Below are 24,141 nucleotides of genomic sequence, written 5' to 3' on the forward strand. Positions count from 1 at the left end.
GATTGGATCATGTGATGGACTGTGGGTGTGGGGACAAGATCGTGAACTTTTAACTGGGTGGGATTCTGATGTAACTTCCAGAGTTGGAATCCCCACAGCAATATGCCAACATGCCTGTTTTATTAAATTGGAACTTTAAGCATAGTTTTGCCTTCGACTCTGATTTAATTCTACATGGTATTTGGAACGCTATCAAATGAGACAGAAATCAACGACACAAAAGTACAAAACATATACAACAGTTGGCATGGTCTTCCTATTGAGTTAGTGGCTTCTCCATCTCTGGAGGTTTTTGAGAGTCTGGACAACCATCTCTTCTGGATGGTTTAATTGGTTTTTCTTGTACGTCACAGAGAGTTAGGCTAGTGTTGGTTCTTTTCCACGTCTACCATCTACGCTCCACCCGATCTTAGTATCTGTGGGGCATTCAGAAGAGTGGTTTATTCAGAGTAGGCAACCAGAAAAGGCATCCAAGATGAGTAGATCTAGTCAATATCAAAATTATTAGGCTTGACGAGGGGTGTTACATTTTAAAGTAATATGATTGCACATGTATACTGTCTTCTCTTATTTTTTCTTTAAAACTAAGATATGATAAGTATATTGGTATGGAAGCATAAATACCATCAACATAGAATGGAGTTTGCTCAGAAGCTGAAACACACCAAGTGAATGAGAGGAAGAGTGGGAAACAGAGGAGAGAAGAAAGATAGGAAGAGAGGGATAGGAGAGAGGGTAAGGGGGGAAGATGAGGAGGATAAGGAGGAGTGGAATGAAGAGAGAGGAGAAGGAGAAAGGAAGGGGAAGTAGAGTAGAAAAGGATGATGGAGGGAAGAAAGGAGGTAGGAGAGAGGTAGAAGAAAGTGGTGTATGGAGAGCAGAAGAGCTAATAATGGGTTTTTATCTTTCTGGGCGTTGATGGCAAGAGGAACTGATGTAATTACTACTTAATACAATAGGATATTGGCTATGTAATAGTATACATGTTATATGTTATGAAAATGGAAAATAAAAAAAAGTATATTTTTTTAAAAATAGAATTTGGTAAATACAGTCGTATCTTGGTACTCAACTGCTTTGAAACTCATCAAATTTGGTGGACCTGCATGGAAACACAAAAATATTGGACAAATATTTGGAAATGGGTGCAAGAAATTACAGGAGAACAGATAAAATACAATCCCGAAATCTTTCTACTGGGAATAATCAAAGGGAAATATACAAAGAAAATTAAGTACATATTAATACATCTGCTAACTACAGCTAGAATAGCATTTGCCCAATGCTTGAAACAAAATAATACCCCCTTGGATGAATTAGTGATAAAAAAAAACTTTGGATTGTGCAGAGATGGACAAATTAACACTGAAATTAAAAGATAAAGAAGAGTCGGAATATTATGAAATTTGGAACAATTGGTACAAATGGCTGCAAAACAAGAATAAAATTAATTAAGCCAAAAACTATATATAAATATATATAGAACTGTGTATAAAGTTGTGTAAATATAGAAGCGAAATATTATATACATGTACAGGTATGATGACATAACAATGTTGATGTAATGACTGTAAGGTGTCCCAGGGGTCTCCATGCAGCCTGTTCATCATGCCAGGTAAGTACAGGGCTGGGTGGAGGCTCTGGGAGGGTGAAAGACAGGCGTCCTGGGAGTCTGGAAATGGGCCCATTTCTGGCCTCTTGATGACCCCCGGAGCCAGCGGGGAAGGTTATTTTTGCCCTTCCGGAGGCTCGGGGAAAGCCTGCATAGTCTGGGGAAGATGAAAATGCCCCCCCCCCGCAGTAGCCACCCCCCCAGCAACCGGACAGAGAACCAGTTTCTAATATTTTTCAATCCCACCCCTGCCCAGGAGTCCTTGCTCATCACACGTGAAAGTGAAGGGGATATAACTATGGATCGTCAACAAGGCAAACTTTCTCTGCTGGTACCCAACTGCCTTTTCTCCTGAACAAGGTCATCTCGAAACATCAAGAGCTTCAGAAATGCTGGTTGACTAAGTAAGTATTTTCTTTTACACTCCTGTTATAAAAATAAGGTTTATGAGTTTCTTTTGCTGAAAAAAACAAACCCCGTGATTTTTTTTAAAAAAATACATATTTCCTTTTACAATAACACTGCATTAATCAGATTTTCTGGTGCGTATTTATTTGCAACATTTTTTTTATTCCACTTCTTTCCAGCTCAGGGCATCTTATCGCTATTTGAAATTCAATGGTAGGAAATTAAAAGTGTGCACATATATTTTATAGATGGGGCAAAGACACCATTAGGAAAAAAAGAAAGAGAGAGAGAGAGAGAGAGAGAGAGAGAGAGAGAGGGAGGAGGGGAGATTTCCTAAACCCCATTGAATCCAGAGGAGGGGAGAGAGTGAGAGAGAAAGAGGGAGTGTGTGAGGAGGGGGGATTTTCTAAACCCCATTGAATCCAGAGGAGGAGGAGGAGGAGGAGAGAGAGAGAGAGAGAGAGAGAGAGAGAGAGAGAGAGAGAGGGAGAGGAGGGGAGATTTCCTAAACCCCATTGAATCCAGAGGAGGGGAGAGAGTGAGAGAGAAAGAGGGAGTGTGTGAGGAGGGGGGATTTTCTAAACCCCATTGAATCCAGAGGAGGAGAGAGAGAGAGAGAGAGGGAGAGAGAGAGAGAGAGAGAGAGAGAGAGAGAGAGAGAGAGGGAGAGGAGGGGAGATTTCCTAAACCCTATTGAATCCAGAGGAGGGGAGAGAGTGAGAGAGAAAGAGGGAGTGTGTGAGGAGGGGGGATTTTCTAAACCCCATTGAATCCAGAGGAGGAGGAGGAGGAGAGAGAGAGAGAGAGAGAGAGAGAGAGAGAGAGAGAGAGAGAGAGAGAGAGAGGAGGAGGGGAGATTTCCTAAACCCCATTGAATCCAGAGGAGGGGAGAGAGTGAGAGAGAAAGAGGGAGTGTGTGAGGAGGGGGGATTTTCTAAACCCCATTGAATCCAGAGGAGAGGGGAGAGAGAGAGAGAGAGAGAGAGAGAGAGAGAGAGAGAGAGAGAGAGAGAGAGAGAGAGAGAGAGAGAGTCCTCTATGTATTGTAAAGATCAATCTTCTCACAAACACCAAGTGACCTCCGGAATTAACATGCTTGGCATCCCTTCTTCAGTGCTGGGAGGGAAGTAGTCAACTGGAATTCTTCTAATAGGTCATCCATTGCCTTCAGGCCCAGGGCAGTAAAAGCTCAACTACTTGAGAATATCGGTTAGCTTTTATACGGCAAAACACGATCAAAGCATGATCCTCAAAGAACAGGCTGGGTGGGACGGGGGGGGGGGGGGAGGACGAGCACTTAACAGCCCTCTGCTGTTCACAATCAGGGACAATCAAAGCAGGCAACCTAGGTGAATGGTATTAACCCTCCTCTCTAGGGGTGGGATTGAAAAAAAATTAGCAACCTGTTCTCTGCCCGGTTGCTTCAATGGGGTGGCCATGGGGCCGTGGTCTAGTCAGCTTCCTGGAGCACGGTGGGGGTAGGTTTTCATCCTTCCCAGGTTCCAGAGGCTTTTCTTGAGCGTCTGGGAGGGTGAAAACAGCCCCCCAGGCTCCGGAGGCCCTTTGGAGGCCGGAAACAGCATAAAACAGCATAGCATAGCATAGCATAGCATAGCATAGCATAGCATAGCATAGCATAGCATAGCATAGCATAGCATAGCAATAGCACAGCACAGCACAGCACAGCACAGCACAGCACAGCACAGCACAGCACAGCATAGCATAGTATAGCATAGCATAGCATAGCACAGCATAGCATAAAACAGCATAGCATAGCATAGCATAGCATAACACAGCACAGCACAGCATAGCATAGCATAAGACAGCATAGCAATAGCATAGCAATAGCATAGCAATAGCAATAGCAATAGCAATAGCAATAGCATAGCATAGCATAGCAATAGCGTAGCGTAGCGTAGCACAGCATAGCATAAAACAGCATAGCATAGCATAGCATAGCAATAGCATAGCATAGCACAGCACAGCACAGCACAGCATAGCATAACACAGCACAGCACAGCATAGCATAGCATAGCATAAGACAGCATAGCAAAAGCATAGCAATAGCACAGCAATAGCATAGCATAGCATAGCATAGCATAGCATAGCATAGCATAGCACAGCACAGCACAGCACAGCACTAGCACAGCACAGCACAGCATAGCATAGTAATATAGCATAGCACAGCGTAGCAATATCAATAGCACAAAGAAACTTTCCCCGTGTAAAATAATTTTCTGCAAAGAAGCACTTTTCTTCGTGCTTCTTTGCTTCTTTCCATAACAGCAGATCTCAGCTCAGAAGAGACCCGACTTATTTTCCAGCCTCATCTAATTGCGGTTAACCTGCTTTTCTTGCAACTGCTCCCCTGCTAACTTCAGGATCTTGTGGCTTTGCAAAACCCCCAAAGGTTTTCTTTTGACCGTGGTGGGGTAAGTCAGTTGCTTAAGGAGGGCACCTTTACGCCATAGTTAGAACTCCTTTTTCTAAGTACAGGCAGTCCTCCTCGACGTAGCACCACAACTGAGCCCAACATTTCTGTTGTTAAGTGAGACTTTTGTTAAGCGGGTTTTGCTCCATTTTACGACCTTTCTTGCCTCAGCTGCTAAGTGAATCATTGCAGTTGATAGGTTAGTAACCTGGCTGTTAAGTGAGTCTGGATTCTCTATTGACTTTATCATCTGCCTGCCTCCCTCTCTCCTTCCCTCCCTCCCTCCCTCCGTCCGTCCATCCATCCATCCATCCATCCATCCATCCATCCATCCATCCATCCATCCAGCTATCTAGCTATCTAGCTATCTAGCTATCTAGCTATCTAGCTATCTAGCTATCTATCTTTCTAGCTATCTATCAGCTCTCTCTCTCTTCCCCTTCTCTCTATCTCTTTCATTTATCTATCTATCTGTCTAGCTAGTTAGCTATCTCTCTCTCTCTCTCTCTCTCTCTCTCTCTCTCTACCTACCTACCTACCTATGTACAGTATCTATCTATCTATCTATCTATCTATCTATCTATCTATCTATCTATCTATCTATCTATCTATCATCTATCTATCTATCTATCTATCTATCTATCTATCTATCTATCTATCTATCTATCTATCTATCTATCATCTATCTAATCTTCTAGCTATAATCTCTCTCTCTTCCCCCCTCTCTCTAACGCTTTCATTTATCTGTCTGTCTGTCTGTCTGTCTGTCTCTATCTATCTATCTATCTATCTATCTATCTATCTATCTATCTATCTATCTATCTAATCTTCTAGCTATCATCTCTCTCTCTTCCCCTCTCTCTAACTCTTTCATTTATCTGTCTGTCTGTCTGTCTGTCTCTATCTAATCTTCTAGCTATCATCTCTCTCTCTTCCCCCCTCTCTCTAACTCTTTCATTTATCTGTCTGTCTGTCTGTCTGTCTGTCTGTCTCTATCTATCTATCTATCTATCTATCTATCTATCTATCTATCTATCTATCTAATCTTCTAGCTATCATCTCTCTCTCTTCCCCTCTCTCTAACTCTTTCATTTATCTGTCTGTCTGTCTGTCTGTCTCTATCTAATCTTCTAGCTATCATCTCTCTCTCTTCCCCCCTCTCTCTAACTCTTTCATTTATCTGTCTGTCTGTCTGTCTCTCTCTCTCTCTCTCTCTATCTATCTATCTATCTATCTATCTATCTATCTATCTATCTATCTTTAGCTATCTATCTAGCTATCTAGCTATCTCTATCATCTATCATCCTTCTAATCTACGTATCTATCCACATACATGCCTACATACATACAAAAGTAACATACACACACACACACACACACACACACACACACACACACACACACACACACACACACACACACACACATATATATATATATATATATATATATATATATATATATATATATACACACACATACATACAGATATCACATGCACACTTATACACATACCTATACGCATACATACACACAGATACTACACAGAGACATGCCTTGTTTTCACTTGTGTTGGGTAAACTCCCAGTAAGCTGTTTTATCTCATTGCTTTTATTGCCATCTGCTTTCACTGCGGGTTTTTGGATGTTCGCAGGAGTTTGTTGACATTATTCCTCTTGATTTATCTACTTCCTTCTGGTGGGATGGGTTGGTTAGCTGGTTCCTACATAGCTGCCAATAATTCTCCCTTAATTACTCAGAATAAGGATAGGGGCTCTTTGACGTGTAGCATTAAACCTTTGGATAGAAAGACAGGATTGGGTGGGATGAAGTGTGACAGCTGCTATTGGAAAGGGCATCTATGCCACCAACGTTCACCGGTGACCCCTATAATAGTGAGAAGAATTTATCACACCACGTGGCATCGTTCCTGCTGTACAGTTCCCCACCCCCATCTCCCTGCTCTGCGTTACTATGTCTACTTGTAGCATGTAGTATCTGCTTGAGATTATATATGGTACAAGATATTAAAGCAAGCTCGTCCATCACGACAGCAGAAGACAATGACATTCTCGTCAATCAAGAGAACAAGGCAACAAAAAGCAGAAGCAGTTTTTTGACTGGCTTCAAGGGCCTTCTCTTGGGGAAAAGGTTATCCAAGGTGCAGAGGTGGGCTCCTACTGGTTCGCACCAGTTCAGTAGAACCGGTTCGTCAAACCTACCGAACCGGTTAGAAGAGGTTCCACCAGTGGACCCGGAAAGCAGGCCACACCTACATCCTCCGTGAGCTGCGCTGGCTACCTGTTGATCTCCGGGTGCGCTTCAAGGTGCTACTCACCATTCATAAAGCCCTCCATGGTAGTGGATCTGACTATCTGAGAGACCGCCTTCTGCCAATTACCTCCCTTCGTCCCATCAGATCGCATAGAGTAGGCCTCCTCCGAATTCCATCCGCCAGTCAGTGCCGACTGGCGACTACGCGGAGGAGAGCCTTCTCAGTTGCAGCTCCGACCCTTTGGAACGATCTCCCCGTGGAGATTCGTACCCTCACCACCGTCCAGACCTTCCGCACAGCCCTCAAGATCTGGCTATCCCGTCAGGCCTGGGGATAAGACCCGAACTTCGCCCCACCCGAATGCTGAATGAATGTTGTGTTTTATCGGTTTATTTTTTATTCACATTTTTTTTCTTTCTTGTGTTTTTGTCTTACACTCCCTTCCCATTAATTGTAAGCCGCCCTGAGTCCCCTCAGGGAAAAGGGCGGCCTATAAATGTCAAATAAATGACAAAATGACAAAGAAGAGGTTCCCAAATTTTTTTGAAACCCAACGCTGCCAAGGTGATAGGATGGAGCAAGGGTAGACTGCTCTAGGGAGGAGGAGATTGAGCCCAGGGTTCTTAACTGGGTAGTGCTGTAGGATCCCAGGATCTTCCCACCTCTGTTTAAGATCTCTATGATCTTATGGAGAAACCTTCATGGAGAACCCTCTGCAAGACATCATCCATTGCTATGGAATCAGATTTTGGCAGCCCCCAGTTATATTTCATTTTGCTGGCCCCAATTTGATTAAGTGTTGCTCGAATATATCTAGAAATTTGAATGGTCCTTAAATGAATTGTTGCAAGTCGGGGATTACCTTTATTGACTGGCTGAAGAATATCCTGCCTTCCACCTAACCCTAAAAGACTAGCAACAATGACAAAGACTGATATCTCACCTCTCTTTTAAAGAATTCTGGCAGTGCATGCTTCTTTTATTTTGCTTTTTCGCTCACCCCGACAGAATCATATTGATTCACTTGGCATCGCTCAGAATAACAGTATCCTGGCATCTAATAATATGCTGCTATTCCTGTCATTCCAAAAAATGATCCCAAATGGACGTATCAAATCCGCTTTCAGCCCTCCTTGCTTCATTTATATTCTTTAATAAGTGAATATTGGACATCAGTCAATGTTTCCCGTCAGATCTGTTTGTCTGCTGATTTCTTTTTTTTTAATACCATTTCAGAATCCAGAGAGACATCTCGGCTCGAACTGTCAGTGTGAGCAAAACATAAAAACAGCTTACCCTCACTAAAATAAAAATAAGAACAACACAAAACAAAAGCAATTAAGCCATCCCATGGATTTTGACCCTTCTTCTTCCTACTGGTATGCAGAATTAGATAGGGCATCGCAAAAAAAAACAACAGAAGAGAACTCCTTGAGTGTAACCTACATAAGAATCAGACTCATCTCTTTTTAACAAGGACAAGCCTGAAGGCTAAACTTGATGACAACTTCAAGTTTCTTCAGACACATCCAGGGCAGAGGTGGGTTCCTACCAGTTCGCACCTATTCGGTAGAACCGGTTCGTCAAATCTACCGAACTGGTTAGGTTCCACCAGTGGACCCGGAAAGCAGGCCACACCTACAGAAGAGGTTCCAAAATTTTTTGAAACCCACCACTCACACACACACACACACACACACACACACAGAGAGAGAGAGAGAGAGAGAGAAATAAATAAAAAAGAAAAAAGAAAGAAAATGAGTGAGAGAGAGATGAAAGAAAAAAGGGACAGAGAGACAAAAGGAAGGAAAGAGAAAGAGAGAGAGAGAAAGAAAGAAAGAAAGAAAGAAAGAAAGAAAAAGAAAGAAAGAAAAAAGAAAGAAAAAGAGTGAGAGAGATATAAAAGAAAAAAGGGACAGAGAGACAAAAGGAAGGAAAGAGAGAGAGAGAGAGAGAAAGAAAGAAAGAAAAAAGAAAGAAAAAGAGTGAGAGAGATATAAAAGAAAAAAGGGACAGAGAGACAAAAGGAAGGAAAGAGAGAGAGAGAGAGAGAGAGAGAAAGAAAGAAAGAAAGAAAGAAAAAGAAAGAAAGAAAAAAGAAAGAAAAAGAGTGAGAGAGATATAAAAGAAAAAAGGGACAGAGAGACAAAAGGAAGGAAAGAGAGAGAGAGAGAGAGAAAGAAAGAAAGAAAAAAGAAAGAAAAAGAGTGAGAGAGATATAAAAGAAAAAAGGGACAGAGAGACAAAAGGAAGGAAAGAGAAAGTGAGAGAGAGAAAGAAAGAAAGAAAGAAAGAAAGAAAAAGAAAGAAAGAAAAAAGAAAGAAAAAGAGTGAGAGAGATATAAAAGAAAAAAGGGACAGAGAGACAAAAGGAAAGAAAGAGAGAGAGAGAGAGAAAGAAAGAAAGAAAAAAGAAAGAAAAAGAGTGAGAGAGAGATAAAAGAAAAAAGGGACAGAGAGACAAAAGGAAGGGAGAGAGAGAGAGAGAGAGAGAGAGAGAGAGAACACATGGCTGGCAAGCCACTCCCATCAGGTCACATGGCCGGCAAAAAATCTTGGAAATCCATAGGGTGGGTAGTCTGAGTTGACCATGTTTATCTATTTAGAAAGTGGAAGATACACAGCCAGGGGACGGTGCTGATTTTTTAAAATGTACAGTGAGATTCTTCCCAGGCTTTTGAATTACCCCCCCCCCCCCTTTTAAGAATGTCCAAGGACCTCTTGTTTTACAGGCCCGATCCTTTTTGTCTGAAATTGATCCTTGTGTGAACATGACAGGTTCCATGAAGACATATCACCCACAGCGGCAAGGTCAGCCTTTTGTAAGGCTGTGTTGTTGTGTCTCCTGTAGACGTATCAGTCAAACGAGACAGGAGGCAATCACTTCAGTAGCTTTTCGGCTGCCTGGTTTGTCAACAATTTTTGCAATGAACAAATGGGCCTCTGTCCAAGGTATTTCGGCACCCATATGTTCGGAATCGGAATGGCTGCGGGCCGTAAATGTCTGTGAAATTAGAATTTCTGGAGGTTTTGTGTATCTTTTAGAATAGGAGGGACTATCTCCTGGCACGGAGAGATAGCCATGAAAATGATAAACCTTTCTTCCCAGGTTTATCTAGCATGTCTTTGTTGTGGCCCGCCAGTGGCCAGAGGAGCTGGTGGCAGATTCAGACAGTGAGGAGGTTGGGGAGGAACATGGGCCAGTCCTGGAGTCTGGGGAAGGCTCTGACGAGGGCTCTGTGTCAGAGGCAGAGAGGGAGCCAGGGCAGTCCAACAGTTATCAGCTGCCTTTGGAGTCGGAGATCAGTGGGGCAGAAGAACAGTTGGAACCTGTTCCCGATGTGCGCATGCACAGAGCTGCCAGGAGAAGGGAACAGTTAAGGAACAAAGGCCGATTCACGAGTAAAGGCACAGGTGGACAGTGAATGGCCCCTCCCATAGGGAATAAAGAGGAGCGACAGGGGAGTGGAGTTTGCAGGAGCTAATTAGTTCAATTCATTAGGGTGAAGATCTATTCCTGACTTCTTGCCAAGTAATTGCTGCTACAGCTTGGAGTTTGGAAGATATCGGCCTGGCAGCTTTCCAAGCCTGATAAAGGTCTGTAGTTGTGAAATCGCATGAAAGATTGTTGGCCGGGACTTTGCTGGAGAGGAATTCCCTTTAAGCTAAATAAAAAGCTAAATAAAAAAGGTGGCACAGTGGTTAAATGCAGCAGTGCAGGCTACTTCAGCTGACTGCAGTTCTGCAATTCGGCTGTTCAAATCTCACCGGCTCAGGGTTGACTCAGCCTTCCATCCTTCCGAGGTGGGTGAAATGAGGACCCGGATTGTTGTTGGGGCGATATGCTGACTCTGTAAACCGCTAAGAGAGGGCTGAAAGCCCTATGAAGCGGTATATGTCTAACTGCTATTGCTATTGCTATTATCAGGACAAGGAGTCTGCTTCGTGATCTTGGAAAGCCTTCGTCAGAACAGACTTTACTCCTGTTTTGAGGTCTTCACACTGCATTTTTTTGACCACCCTTGCTTTAGCTCTACAACCTAGAATAAGTCTTGTTCCCACAACAGTGGGAGCCATTGGCTCAGCGGAAATATCAGGCTTGTGAGATTACCAAAAAAGTCAAGTACAGTCCAAGGGAGAGTCATTTAAGCCCCAGCAAATGCAGTCTTGCATAGAATTAAATCTAGTTAATACCAAAGTCCAGTCAGTTGCCTTACTAATGATATCTAGTCATCCAAGGAAAAGACAGATTAAAAAAAAGGCTAACATCTTTATTACAGAATATACCTCTCCTTCAATCAGGGGTCACAATAGTTAAGCTGCACTTTCTGCTGTCTATCTAAAGCAGTGATGAAATTCATTTTTTTTACTGCCGGTTCTGTGGGCATGGCTTGGTGGGCGTGGCAAGGGAAGGATACTGTCAAAACTCCATTCCCTCCCCACTCCAGGGAAAGGATACTGCAAAATCCCCATTTCCTTCCCACTCCAGGGAAAGGATACTGCAAAATCTCCATTCTCATCCCACTCCAGGGGAAGGATACTGCAAAATCTCCATTCTCATCCCACTCCAGGGGAAGGATACTGCAAAATCCCGCTTTCCTTCCCACTCCAGGGAAAGGATACTGCAAAATCTCCATTCTCATCTCACTCCAGGGGAAGGATACTGCAAAATCCCCCTTTCCTTCCCACTCCAGGGGAAGGATACTGCAAAATCCCCATTCCCTCCCCTCTCCAGGGGAAGGATACTGCAAAATCTCCATTCTCATCCCACTCCAGGGGAAGGATACTGCAAAATCTCCATTCTCATCACACTCCAGGGGAAGGATACTGCAAAATCTCCATTCTCATCCCACTCCAGGGGAAGGATACTGCAAAATCCCCCTTTCCTTCCCACTCCAGGGGAAGGATACTGCAAAATCCCCATTCCCTCCCCTCTCCAGGGGAAGGATACTGCAAAATCTCCATTCTCATCCCACTCCAGGGGAAGGATACTGCAAAATCCCCATTCCCTCCCCACTCCAGGGGAAGGATACGGTCAAAACTCCATTCCCACCTCACTGTGAGGCCAGCCAGAGGTGACATTTGCCAGTTCTCCAAACTACTCAAAATTTCCGCTACCGGTTCTCCAGAACCTGTCAGAACCTGCTGGATTTCACTCCTGATCTAAAGGTGAAGGTTTCCTCTGTCCAATTGTGTCCGACTCAAGACAAGTTCTACCCAAGTGAGCAATCTGTGTTTCTGATCCCCACAATGGCCTTTTGCTCAAAAGTTCCACTCTATGCATTTCGGTCCAAAAGGATACATTGAATGAGTTCCATCCCTGCATGTTTTGTAAGATTTAGTTGAATTTCACCCTTTGCTGTTGCATCTTTTTTAGATATGACTTAGAATCAACAAAACTTAGGGTGTTTTTTTTTCCTGACCCACCAATATGAACCTAGCTCATCGGCAGCGAGCAAGCTTTCCAAATGCAGAAAGAACGTGGGTGAGAGAAATCTAATTGTCATTTATCAGAAAATACATAAGGAAAAAAAAAAGATTAAGTATTTAACATTTAAGTTTTATTTCACGCCCCGGCGGGGTTAGTTCCTCACAGCATTTACCAAAGATCCAATGTACCTAATCATTTAATAGAATTAATTTTTGCTTGCTGAGATTTGGAATCTAAAGATGTAGATGTCAGAAGTTCTGCCAATATAAAACAAATCCTTCCTAATCTTAGAACAAGAGAGAAAGCTGGAACTTCAGAAATGGAGCTAATTTGCAGGGGTGATATTAATTTAACTATACCACAGCTCCTGCGATATAAATAGTTGTTTCGATGTTTCAAAGTACAGTGGTACTTTGGTACTCAACTACTTGGAAATTAATCATACTCAACACATTTTGACGTTAACATTTTGTCCTGGTACTCATCGTTTGTTTGATACTCAACGCACAAGCTAAAATTTGTTGGTGTCGGCTGCCTTGTGACTCACTACATTATTCCTTATAGCAACAATTTGGTTGGTACACATCACTTTTGCTACTCATTGTGCCTCCCAGAACCAATTAACACGGAGTACTGAGGTACCACTGTAGTGGTGCTTGTTTGCAGTTCGAGCCACTTATGTACCTTTGGGTTAGATCTTTGATGCAGCCGGACTACAAAACATAAGTTGTGACTACTAACTTAATAACTTTGTTACAGTTATGGTAGCTCTGTGGTGAAGACACTCAGCTTGTTGATCAGAAAGGTTGGCAGTTCAGCGGTTCGAATCCCTAGTGTCGCATAACGGAGTGAGCTCCCGCTACTTGTCCCAGCTTCTGCCAACCTAGCAGTTCGAAAGCAGGTTAAAAATTGCAAGTAGAAAAATAGGAACCACCTTTGGTGGGAAGTCCGTGCACCTTCGGCGTTGAGTCATGCCGGCCACATGACCACGGAGACATCTTCGGACAGCGCTGGCTCTTTGGCTTTGAAAAAGGAGATGAGCACTGCCCCCTAGAGTCAGGAATGACTAGCACACGGGGATTCGAATCGCTGAGCTGCCAACCTTTCTGATCAACAAGCTCAGCATCTTAGCCACCGATCCACCACGTCCCCTAGCGTTAAGTAGATCTGTGCAAACTTTTCACCAATGAACTGTATATTTTTATTTATACCCATATTTTAAAAATTGCATTGCAGAATTCAGAAAAATGTAAATTTGGAAGGATAGTTATGTTGTTCTTGGGTCAAGAATATGAAATGAAGCTGTTGAGAAGCGAGTACATTTCGTTTCATCTTTGTGTTATAGATTCTATGAAAATATAAAAGAAAAGATTGTGCTGGAAAAGATTGAAGGTCAACACAGATCATCCACGTATCCAGATTGTAGAGTTAGAAGTTGGCACCGATTTATTTTGGAACCGTTAATAGACTTTGTAATTTTCAGGAGTTTACCTTGGGTTCCTTGACAACCCACTAGTTAAAGCAAGTTCGTTAATAATGCATTTATATCAAATGACCCAAATAGTCTTGGTAACAACAAAACATTGTGTTCATTTCTTTACAGATCTGACTTTCAAAATAAATACCAGGTGAATATTTTTGACTTTCCTGAGTTAAAAGCCCCACGCGGATCTCAGTGGCACATTGAAGAAGATATTCCAAGGGTATCTCTGGTAGGTTTGAGGGATCCCTCTGGGTTGCCTTTGCCTATCATGGTGACAAGCCTTGCAGACTTCAAAATACCATATTTTTCAGAGTATAAGACACTCCAGAATATAAGATGCACCTTAGTTTTTGGCAGTGGTGGATTTCAAAAATTGTTCGAACCTACTCTGTGGGTGTGGCTCCTTTGTGGAGTGGCTTGCCACCCATGTGACCGGATGGGAGTGGCTTGCCGCTCATGTGACCGGATATGAAGATGCCGACGACACTTGTCAGAACCACTTTAAATTACCCCATACACAGCACTGGCATGCATAAGAATAGGATGTAAACTTGTTTTTTAAAAGGCATCTTTGGTTTGCGTTATAACAACTTCAACACATGCAATGTTCTGATTGCACCACAAACGCAGTAGTCATCCTTACCTTTCACAGAGGCACTGAGTTTTATAAATAGGAGCATGATAGTGTAGAATAATCATATCCAAGGACCAGTGGTGGGTTTCAAAAAATTTTGGAACCTCTTCTGTAGGTGTGGCCTGCTTTCCGGGTCCACTGGTGGAACCGGTTCTACCGAATAGGTGCGAACTGGTAGGAACCCACCTCTGGTTTTGGGGGAGGAAAATAAGAAGAAAAAAAATCCTGCCTCTGCCTACCAGCACCAGTGGTATTTTCTTCCTGACTTGTTAACACCTGTTAACAAGGTCAGCCAATGAATAAGCAAAGCAACTAAGTCAGCCAATGAGGGCTATTTGGACATTATTTGCCATGTGAGCAACAAGGAGACAGGAAGAAGCCTGGCTTAGCTGAGAACTGAAAGTGAAACTGCTTGTGTTTTGCTTGTATTTACTGCTACCTTGGAAAACCTGCTTTTGGTATTGTATTGTATATTATTATTATTATTTTGAATCCTGCTTACTTGTGGGTGCTTTCTGAATGTGATTGCTGCTGCAAACTCGGTCCAGCCAGGTCAGCTTCAGCACTTATGGCAGTCTGATTCAGCACAGCTGATTGGTGGGTGGATCGGACTGCCAGAATACCCCCAATCAGCTGTTCCAGGCTGCAGGGATTGCCACGGACCATCTCTGCTGCTATGCTTCGCATTTTTGGCCTGCGGTGGAGGTGGATGAGGCTACATTCAGCATATAAGATGCACTCAAAGTTTCACCCTCTTTTAGAGGGGGGGAAGGTGCATCTTATACCCCACAAAATACGGTAATTAGTGGTTTCTATTTACTGGCAGTAAAAGTTTAATTCTTCCTGGAACTTTAGAAAAAAAAAAGGAAGGCAAATTAGTGTTGATCCTCTAAATGCAAAGATTTTACTTTGTTTTTAAGAAAATGTCTACAGCGCAATATTTAACCGAGTTCAATGATGCTGGTATAGAAGTCCTTCATTATTCTAAAGACGCCCGAAATATGGCCCTCTTTTATTTCGCAGTGTTATTATTATTCTCCAGGAATTGTTTCATTGCTTGTCATACATTATTGGAGCATTTGCATTGGTTTTTACAGCCAGCATAGGTCACTTTGGAAATACTGTGGCTTTGACAGGTTTATAATTCTGCTGACGTGGGTTGGCAGATAGATGAGCTTTCCCCATGGTAAAGTCTCATAAATTTCATTGCATAAATAGAACCAGATCTGTTAGTGCAACTGTCAGAAGAGAAGGCAAGCGATAAAGCAAATAAGTGGGGCGTTCCATCCTTTAAATTAAAACTCATTGGGGGAAGAAAAAAAGAGAAGAAAATAAGCGGGCTACTTTAACCCTGGTGGTTCTGCGATGGCAAATGCTAGAATGAACTTAAAGAGTTTAAACTTCTCTTTCAACTGAAGTCATTGAAGGAGTCATCTTAGGGCATGTTGGAAGATATGTACAAATCAAAAAGCAAAAGTGAAAGAGAGCTAAGGAGACGGTTTATGTAGAAATGTCCAGGAAGACTTATGGGAATCGCTTGGTGTCCTAAACCAGGGGTCGGCAACCTTAAACACTCAAAGAACCACAAAGCTCCTAACCGGAAGCCCCCCCTTCAATTCTAGAGCCAACCGGAAGTCTGGTTCCCCCATCATAGAGTCTCATCCTAGTGCGGCATCCTTTTTCGTATACCTGTCCTAGCTTATCAATTGTGGAGCTAACCAGAAAATCCACCCCTTGCCATAGAGTCTCCTGGTGCAGCAGAGGTAGGTTCCTGCCAGTTCGCACCTATTTGGTAGACCGGTTCGTCAAATCTACCGAACCGGTTAGAAGAGGTTCCACCAGTGGACCCGGAAAGCAGGCCACACCTACAGAAGAGGTTCCAAAATTTTTTGAAACCCACCACTGGTCCTTGGATATGATTATTCTACACTATCATGCTCCTATTTATAAAACTCAGTGCCTCTGTGAAAGGTAAGGATGACTACTGCGTTTGTGGTGCAATCAGAACATTGCGTGTGTTGAAGTTGTTTTAACGCAAACCAAAGATGCCTTTTAAAAAACAAGTTTACATCATATTCTTCTGCATGCCAGTGCTGTGTGTGAGGTCATTTAAGGTGGTTCTGACAAGTGTCGTCGGCATCTTCATATCCGGTCCCATGGGCGGCAAGCCACACCCATCCGGTCACATGGGTGGCAAGCCACTCCCACAAAGGAGCCACACCCACAGAGTAGGTTCGAACAATTTTTGAAACCCACCACTGTGGTGCACGCTGCTTCCCCACCTCCAAACCGGAAGCTCCTCTCAAAATTGTGGTGCCGACTGGCAACAGGGAGCTGCAGCAGAGGGATGAAAGAGCCACATGCGGCTCCAGAGCCACAGTTGCTGAGCCCTGTCCTAAACATTCCAGAGCCAATTGTTGATAAATGGTGAGTCTAGGGTCTACAGTGTGTATCCCTGAGAAACTAAAGCTTTAAAGAACTCAAAGGGCATACCTCCGTTGTATGAGGTGTGCTCTTTGAGATTTTAGGTGAGGTTCTAGAAGGATGGGTTGAGTTCATCTGAGGTCTAATGGTTACGTCACTGGATATCTGTGCACCGAGATGCTTTCTGATAGAGATCTTCTCCATGGTTGGTTGTAATGAAGAGCTAATGTTCTTGAAATCCTTAATTCTACATCTTGAGTATAAACTAAACTCTAGTCAGTGGTGTCCAACCTTGGCAACTTTAAGACCTGTGGACTTCAACACCCAGAATTCCCCAGCCGGCCTTCTGGAAGTTGAATTCAGAAGTCTTAAAGTTGCCAAGGTCTGGACAAAGCATTACAAGATCCTCCTGGGAGTATCCTGAGCGTGCGAGCCCACATTTGCGAACCAGTAGGGAAAGTAAGTGAATAACAGCCCTTATTAATATCTACCCTCAACTTTTTACTTTTTCATAATAATAGAATCTAGCCATTTATATAACAACAAATCTATCCAGTCGGTAAAACCCAAAATCAAAGTTTCGGTTTTTATGCCACCTCAAGCACAAAGTCCAGTAGTGGTTTCCAAGTAGAAATAAAGGTATTTGTGTGTTTTTTCCTTTAATCAATTTAGGCATCTCTGCTAACTCTATAAGCAATCTACTTACTGACGTGGCCATCATGATACAGATTTGTAGAAATTGAATTTAACCTTTACTGAAAAATAACCAAGATGAAGACAAGCGTATTTATTTATTTGTTTGCTTGCTTATGTATGTATTTATTTATCACATACTCCACCTCACCAGCAGATTCTGAACAATTTAGCCCTAGTTAGCATGTCTCTTACTGAAAGATTACTCTTCTTTCACAATCGCTCCAGTGTCAAAGGGGAAAAAAGGAGGAACTAAATAAGAATTAAACACAAATGCTAATGCACTTGGGGCCAATCCAGTTTGTAGGGCATGCCGAGATTCCTCTTTTGAGCTCTTTGTCTTTTCAGTATAAATATGGAGAATCAGCATCTGTGCAATTTTAACCCAAATTCAATTTATTTAGAGGTCAAAGGAACTGGCAAGCCAATAAAACAGAAGGGGGGAGGGGATGGCTATCAGAGCTGGAAGTCTTAGCTGGAAATATGGAAACCCCTTTCAATATCTCAGAGGCTGCCACAAAGAAGAGGGGGGTCAAGCTATTCTCCAAAGCACCTGAAGGCAGGACAAGAAGCAATGGATGGAAACAAATCAAGAAGAGAAGCAACCTAGAACGAGGGAGAAATTTTCTGACAATTAGAACAATTGGAACACCTTCAGAAGTTGTGGGTTCTCCTATCACTGGAGGCTTTCAAGGAGAGATTGGACAGCCCTTTGTCTGAAATGGTACAGGGTCTCCTGCTTGAGAAGGGGGTTGGACTAGAAGACCTCCAAGGTTCCTTCCAGCTTTATTCTGATTGAGTCATGATTGAATCACTGCAGCTATTAAGTTAGTAACACAGTTGCTAAGTGAATCCGGCTTCCTCATTGACTTTGCTTGTCAGAAGGTCGCAAAAGGGGATCACGTGACCCCGGGGTACTGAAACTGCCATAAATGTGAGTCAGTTTCCAAGTGTCTGAATTTGGATCATGTGACCATGGGGAGGCTGCCATGAAAAGGGGGTTGGACTAGGAGACCCCCAAGGTCCCTTCCAACTCTGTTATTCTGTTAAATCTTATATACTCATGATGGTGAGCCTATGCCACGCCTGCCACAGGTGGCATGGAGAGCCCTCTCTGCGAGCATGCGAGCTGTCGCCCCAGCTCAGCTCCACTGTGCATGCACTCCTGATCCTGCCAGCCATCTGCTGTTGGGATCTCTGCCGCACCTGGGGGGGGGGCGTGCATGTGGGAGATGCATATGCATGCGTGAGGAGACAGGGGGAGCATGGAGGGGTCATGCACACATGCGCGGGGGATGGGGTACACAGAGGGGGTCACACACACTTTGCATTATGGGTATGGGTCAGGGGTGGGTTCCTGCCAGTTCTAACCTCTTCTATAGAAGAGGTTCCACAAATCTACAGTGCCGTTTAGAACCGGTTCCAGCTCCCTCCCCCCCCACTTGTCCGCACATCATCAAGACGAAGAGCAAGAGGAGGAATTCTGGGAGTTGAAGTCCACAAGTCTTAAAGCTGTCAAGTTTGAACACCCTGGGGTTTTTTTTCCCTAAAGGGTTAAGGGTGCAAGGGTCTTGTAACTTGACAGCTTTAAGACTTGCACACTTCAGTGCCAAAGTTCCTGAGCCAACATGACTGGAGGAGGAATTCTGGGAGTTGAAGTCCACAAGTCTTAAAGCTGTCAAGTTTGAACACCCTGGGTTTTTTTTTCTCTAAAGGGTTAAGGGTGCAAGGGTCTTGTAACTTGACAGCTTTAAGACTTGCATGCTTCAAATGCCAGAGTTTCTGAGCCAACATTTAGGTTGCTAAGCAAGAGCGTTGTTAAGTGAGTTTAACCACATTTTACAAGTTGGCCACGCCCACCCAGTCACATGGCTGACAAGCCACTTCCACTCGGTCACATGGCTGGCAAGCCCCTCCCACTCAGTCACACAGCCTGCAAACCACTCCCACCTGGTCACATGGCCCACAAGCCACTCCCACCCGGTCACATGGCCAGCAAGCCACTCCCACAAAGCAGGCCACACCTACAGAAGAGGTTCTAAAAAAATTTGAAACCCATCACTGGTGTGGGTGTGCGCTCTTTCGGCCCACGACGACAAAAAAGGTTAGCCATCACTGCTATATACAGTATATTATGGAAGTTTGGAGGGGGACAAAGTTGGAAACCTTTAAGCGACCAGACAGTGACCGATCTGGAAAATAATCCTGCGGAATACAATTATAGAACCAAGGATGCTCTGCGCCTTCTACACCTTGATCTTCTTAGCTTCAAAACATAACCCAATTCCTTTGTTTGACACCCTAGGCTGCTTGGCTTCAAAAATCTCATAACCCAAGCTCAGGTTTCTCTGACCCACACCTAATGTGGGCCCTGGTTTGCCAGCACGTAACTTTAATTACACCATCTGAAGATGACTCCAAAAGGAGACATGGAGGCATCGGACATACAATTCGATTCGGGAGAATGAACTCTATTTTCCCACCTGGCCACCTTAACTAATTTGATAGACCGTCTTTTTTTTTTTTAATTGGATGGATTCAAGCATGGAGAGTTTCTCGGGAAGAGGAGCACATTCTTGTCCACCAGATTAATTGCAGCTAATATATAGATCTGTTGGTCTGTTAAATCTCTCCTGACCAGTGAATCTCCTCTCTCTGTGTGTGAGAGGAAAGCAGAGATCAAATTATATACATACATACATACATACATACATACATACATACATACATACATACATACATACATACATATATATATATATATATATATATATATATATATATATATTGTACATATATATATTTACATATATATAAAGATTTTTACAACCTCCGGTATGCCCAAATATGGGAGGAAGATCACTACTTCCATTCTCTGTCCTTCGGCTTGTCACAAGAGACCATCCAGGCAGAAACCCAATATTTTTTTTACTGTTGCCTTTTTGTTACATTTTTGTTGTATTTGTGCTGATAAATAAATAAAGGGAGACTAGTATAGATCTATTTCAAGCTATTTAGCTCTCATCAGCTAGCCATACCCTTACTGGGATTTGACACACACATATATATGTGTGTGTATGTGTATATGTATATGTATATGTATATGTATATGTATATGTATATGTATATGTATATGTATATGTATATGTATATGTATATGTATATGTATATGTATATGTATATATAAAATACATAGCAGTAGCAATAGCAATAGCAGTTAGACTTATATACCGCTTCATAGGGCTTTCAGCCCTCTCTAAGCGGTTTACAGAGTCAGCATATTGCCCGCAACAACAATCCGGGTCCTCCATCCGGAAAGATGGAAGGCTGAGTCAACCCTGAGCCGGTGAGATTTGAACAGCCGAACAGCCGAACTGCAGTCAGCTGAAGTAGCCTGCAGTGCTGCAGTTAACCACTGCGCCACCTTAGAATAACAGAGTTTCATGTCTGCAAACCATCTTTTTCTTTTTGGACTTCAGGCCTGCCATTCTTTCTACTGTGGGAAAATGGGAGGGGGGAGTGTATGGAGTTGGATGACATGTAGCCATAATAACATTCTTCTTAGAAAATCAAGGTCATCTTTATCTCTGCACCTGGCCGGAACTGGATGGGAGGAATCTGTCTTCGTGGCAGTGGAAGATTGGACCATGGGATGAACTTGTGGGTGTTGGGGCAGGATCTTGAACTTTCAACTGGGTGAAGAAAACCTGGAAGCTTTCAGATTCGGGTTTTCCCAGATGTGCCAACATGACATCTCAAATAAAATGGCGTTTTATTTCACTGGTGGTGTTTTTTGGAACCCTGACACAGAGTTGGAGGGGACCTTGGAGGTATTCTAGTCCAACCCCCTGCTTAGGCAGGAAACCCTACAACCACTTCAGACAAATGGTTATCCAACATCTTAAAAACTTCCAGTGTTGGAGCATTCACAACTTCTGGAGGCAAGTTGTTCCACTGATTAATTGTTCTCACTGTCAGGAAATTTCTCCTTAGTTCTAAGTTGCTTCTCTCCTTGATTAGTTTCCACCCATTGCTTCTTGTCCTACCTACCCTCAGGTGCTTTGGAGAATAGCTTGACTCCCTCTTCTTTGTGGCAGCCCCTGAGATATTGGAAGACTGCTATCCTGTCTCCCCTAGTCCTTCTTTTCATTAAACTAGACATACTCAATTCCAGCAACTCTTTGTATCTTTTAGCCTCCGGACCTCTAATCATCTTTGTTGCTCTTTATGGGAACTTGCAATCCCATAGACAAAAATGGCAACCAAGAGATTAAATTAAATGCCTGCTGGGTTCCAGATGGCTTGGGTAAGTTGTTCTACAAATAACGAGATGAAGGGATAGCTGGCCACAGTTCCATAGCCTGAAGTCACCATGGTGGTCTTGGTGGATCAATGGTTAAAATGCAATAGTGCTGGTTTGGATAATATGCTGAAGCACAAAGCACAAGCTCAGTGGTACGACCCAGCTCCCCAAACACGACGGCACTCAAAGATTCCTTTATTAAGAGGGCCAGCAGCCCCCGCAAAAAGTTTCTTTATCACTGCAGGCCAGAGGTGGGTTCCTACCAGTTCGCACCTATTTGGTAGAACCAGTTCGTCAAATCTACCGAACCGGTTAGAAGAGGTTCCACCGGTGGACCCGGAAAGCAGGCCACACCTACAGAAGAGGTTCCAAAATTTTTTGAAACCCACCACTGGTCCTTGGATGTGATTATTCTACACTATCATGCTCCTATTTATAAAACTCAGTGCCTCTGTGAAAGGTAAGGATGACTACTGCGTTTGTGGTGCAATCAGAACATTGCGTGTGTTGAAGTTGTTTTAACGCAAACCAAAGATGCCTTTTAAAAAACAAGTTTGCATCATATTCTTCTGCATGCCAGTGCTGCGTGAGAGGTAATTTAAGGTGGTTCTGACAAGTGTCATCGGCATCTTCATATCTGGTCACATGGGCGGCAAGCCACTCCCATCCGGTCACATGGGCAGCAAGTCACTCCCACAAAGGAGGCCACACCCACAGAGTAGGTTTGAAGAATTTTTGAACTGGTAGGAACCTACCTCTGCAATACAGCCAATAGGTCATTCTCTAACCTGAATAAGCTGATTGTATGAATGCAGGCAACAAAGTAAAGATAAATTTGACATCAGACAAATTGGGGCAGAAGTGATTTGGTTGACTTGGGAATCCATCATGACAGTGGTGACTCTTCACAAACAGCTCCTCCCCCCTCCCCCCCCCAGGTCTCCCAAACCTCCTTTAAAAAGGCATAGTCCCCTCCCCCCCAGTTATTCTAAAATCCATTTATATGGCATTATTTATTACTCAGTAGCAAGCAGATGGAGGCATTTTCCTTACAGCCCTTTGAAAGAGAGACATTGCTTTTCTACATGGGCTGCATTGCTGATTTATGTTCTCCAGAACTAGGAGTCTTCCCAGACCTGCTTGGAGATTTGGTCCAATAAAAAAAAACGGAAAACGGTTTGGGGAGGTTTTCATTTTTATGACACAACTTCCAAATTAACTCATTGCACAGTGAAATATCGCGGTGGCCAAATCATTAACACGCACTAAAAATGTAAATGCTCTGATATTTTAAAGGCCTCTTTCCTAAGGCGATGAATTTAAGACTCTCTTGCATATCTTCAAATCCGATCACTCTAGAGAGGATGAGGAACGGAGAATAAATGTTCCTTCCAAAAGAGAGGCGATTTCCTAATACAAATCAATTTTTTTTCCTCGAGAAAGGTTATGTGTTTGGTTAAATCCACACTTAATCATACTTGAAGTTGAGCTCTGAAATCAATGGGACTAAATTATACTATGATGTGAAGAATAATTGCCTCTACAGTTTTTGTTAAAAGGGTCGGATTCATCTTTTCTGTTCTAATTGTCCTCCAAGGAATTGGCAAAATATCTGAAGGCAGAAAGATATTTTTTCCCCTACTTTTGGGGGATGGAAAGTAACATTCCACTTCTGGAATCCCCCCAAAAATATAGCCTTTGGAAGGAAGGAAGGAATAAAGAAGAGGGAGGTGGAAAGAGAGGAAGGAAGGAAGGAGAAGGTAGAATGAATGAATGATGAAGGAAGAAAAGAGGGAAAGAAGGAGGAAGAAGGAAGGAAGGGAGAGGAAGGTGGAATGAATGAATGAATGAATGAATGAATGGAGAAAGGAAAGAGGGAAGTGGGAAGGAAGGAAGGAAAGAAGGAGGAAGGAAGGAAGGAAGGTGGAAGGAAGGAAGGTGGAAGGAAGGAAGGTGGAATGAATGAATCAAGGAAGGAAAAGAAAGAAAGAAAGAAAGAAAGAAAGAAAGAAAGAGAAGTGGGAAGGAAGAAAAGAAGGAAAGAAGGAGGAAGGAAGGAGAGGAAGATGGAATGAAGGAAGGAAGGGAGGAAGGAAGGAAGGAGAGGAAGGTAGAATGAATGAATGGAGAAAGGAAAGAAGGAAGTGGAAGGAAGGAAAGAAAGAAGAAGGAAGGAGTGGAAAGTGGAATGTATGAATGAATGAATTGAGGAAGGAAAGAAAGAAAGAGGGAAGTGGGAAGGAAGAAAAGAAGGAAGGAAGGAGGGAAGGAGAGGAAGATGGAATGAAGAAAGGAATGAATGAATGAATGAATGAAGGAAGGAAGGAAGGAAGGAAGGAAGGAAGGAAGGAAGGAAGGAAGGAAGGAAGGAAGGAACACTAAATAGAAGATTGCTACTTGTTTTCCGTCCTGTTTATAGAGCCTTCAGTTATTCCAAACCAGTTACA

Source organism: Thamnophis sirtalis, unplaced genomic scaffold (genome assembly GCF_051295495.1).
Source record: "Thamnophis sirtalis isolate CommonGarterSnake01/CBP01778 unplaced genomic scaffold, rThaSir2_p1.2 scaffold_14, whole genome shotgun sequence".
NCBI lineage: Eukaryota > Metazoa > Chordata > Lepidosauria > Squamata > Natricidae > Thamnophis > Thamnophis sirtalis.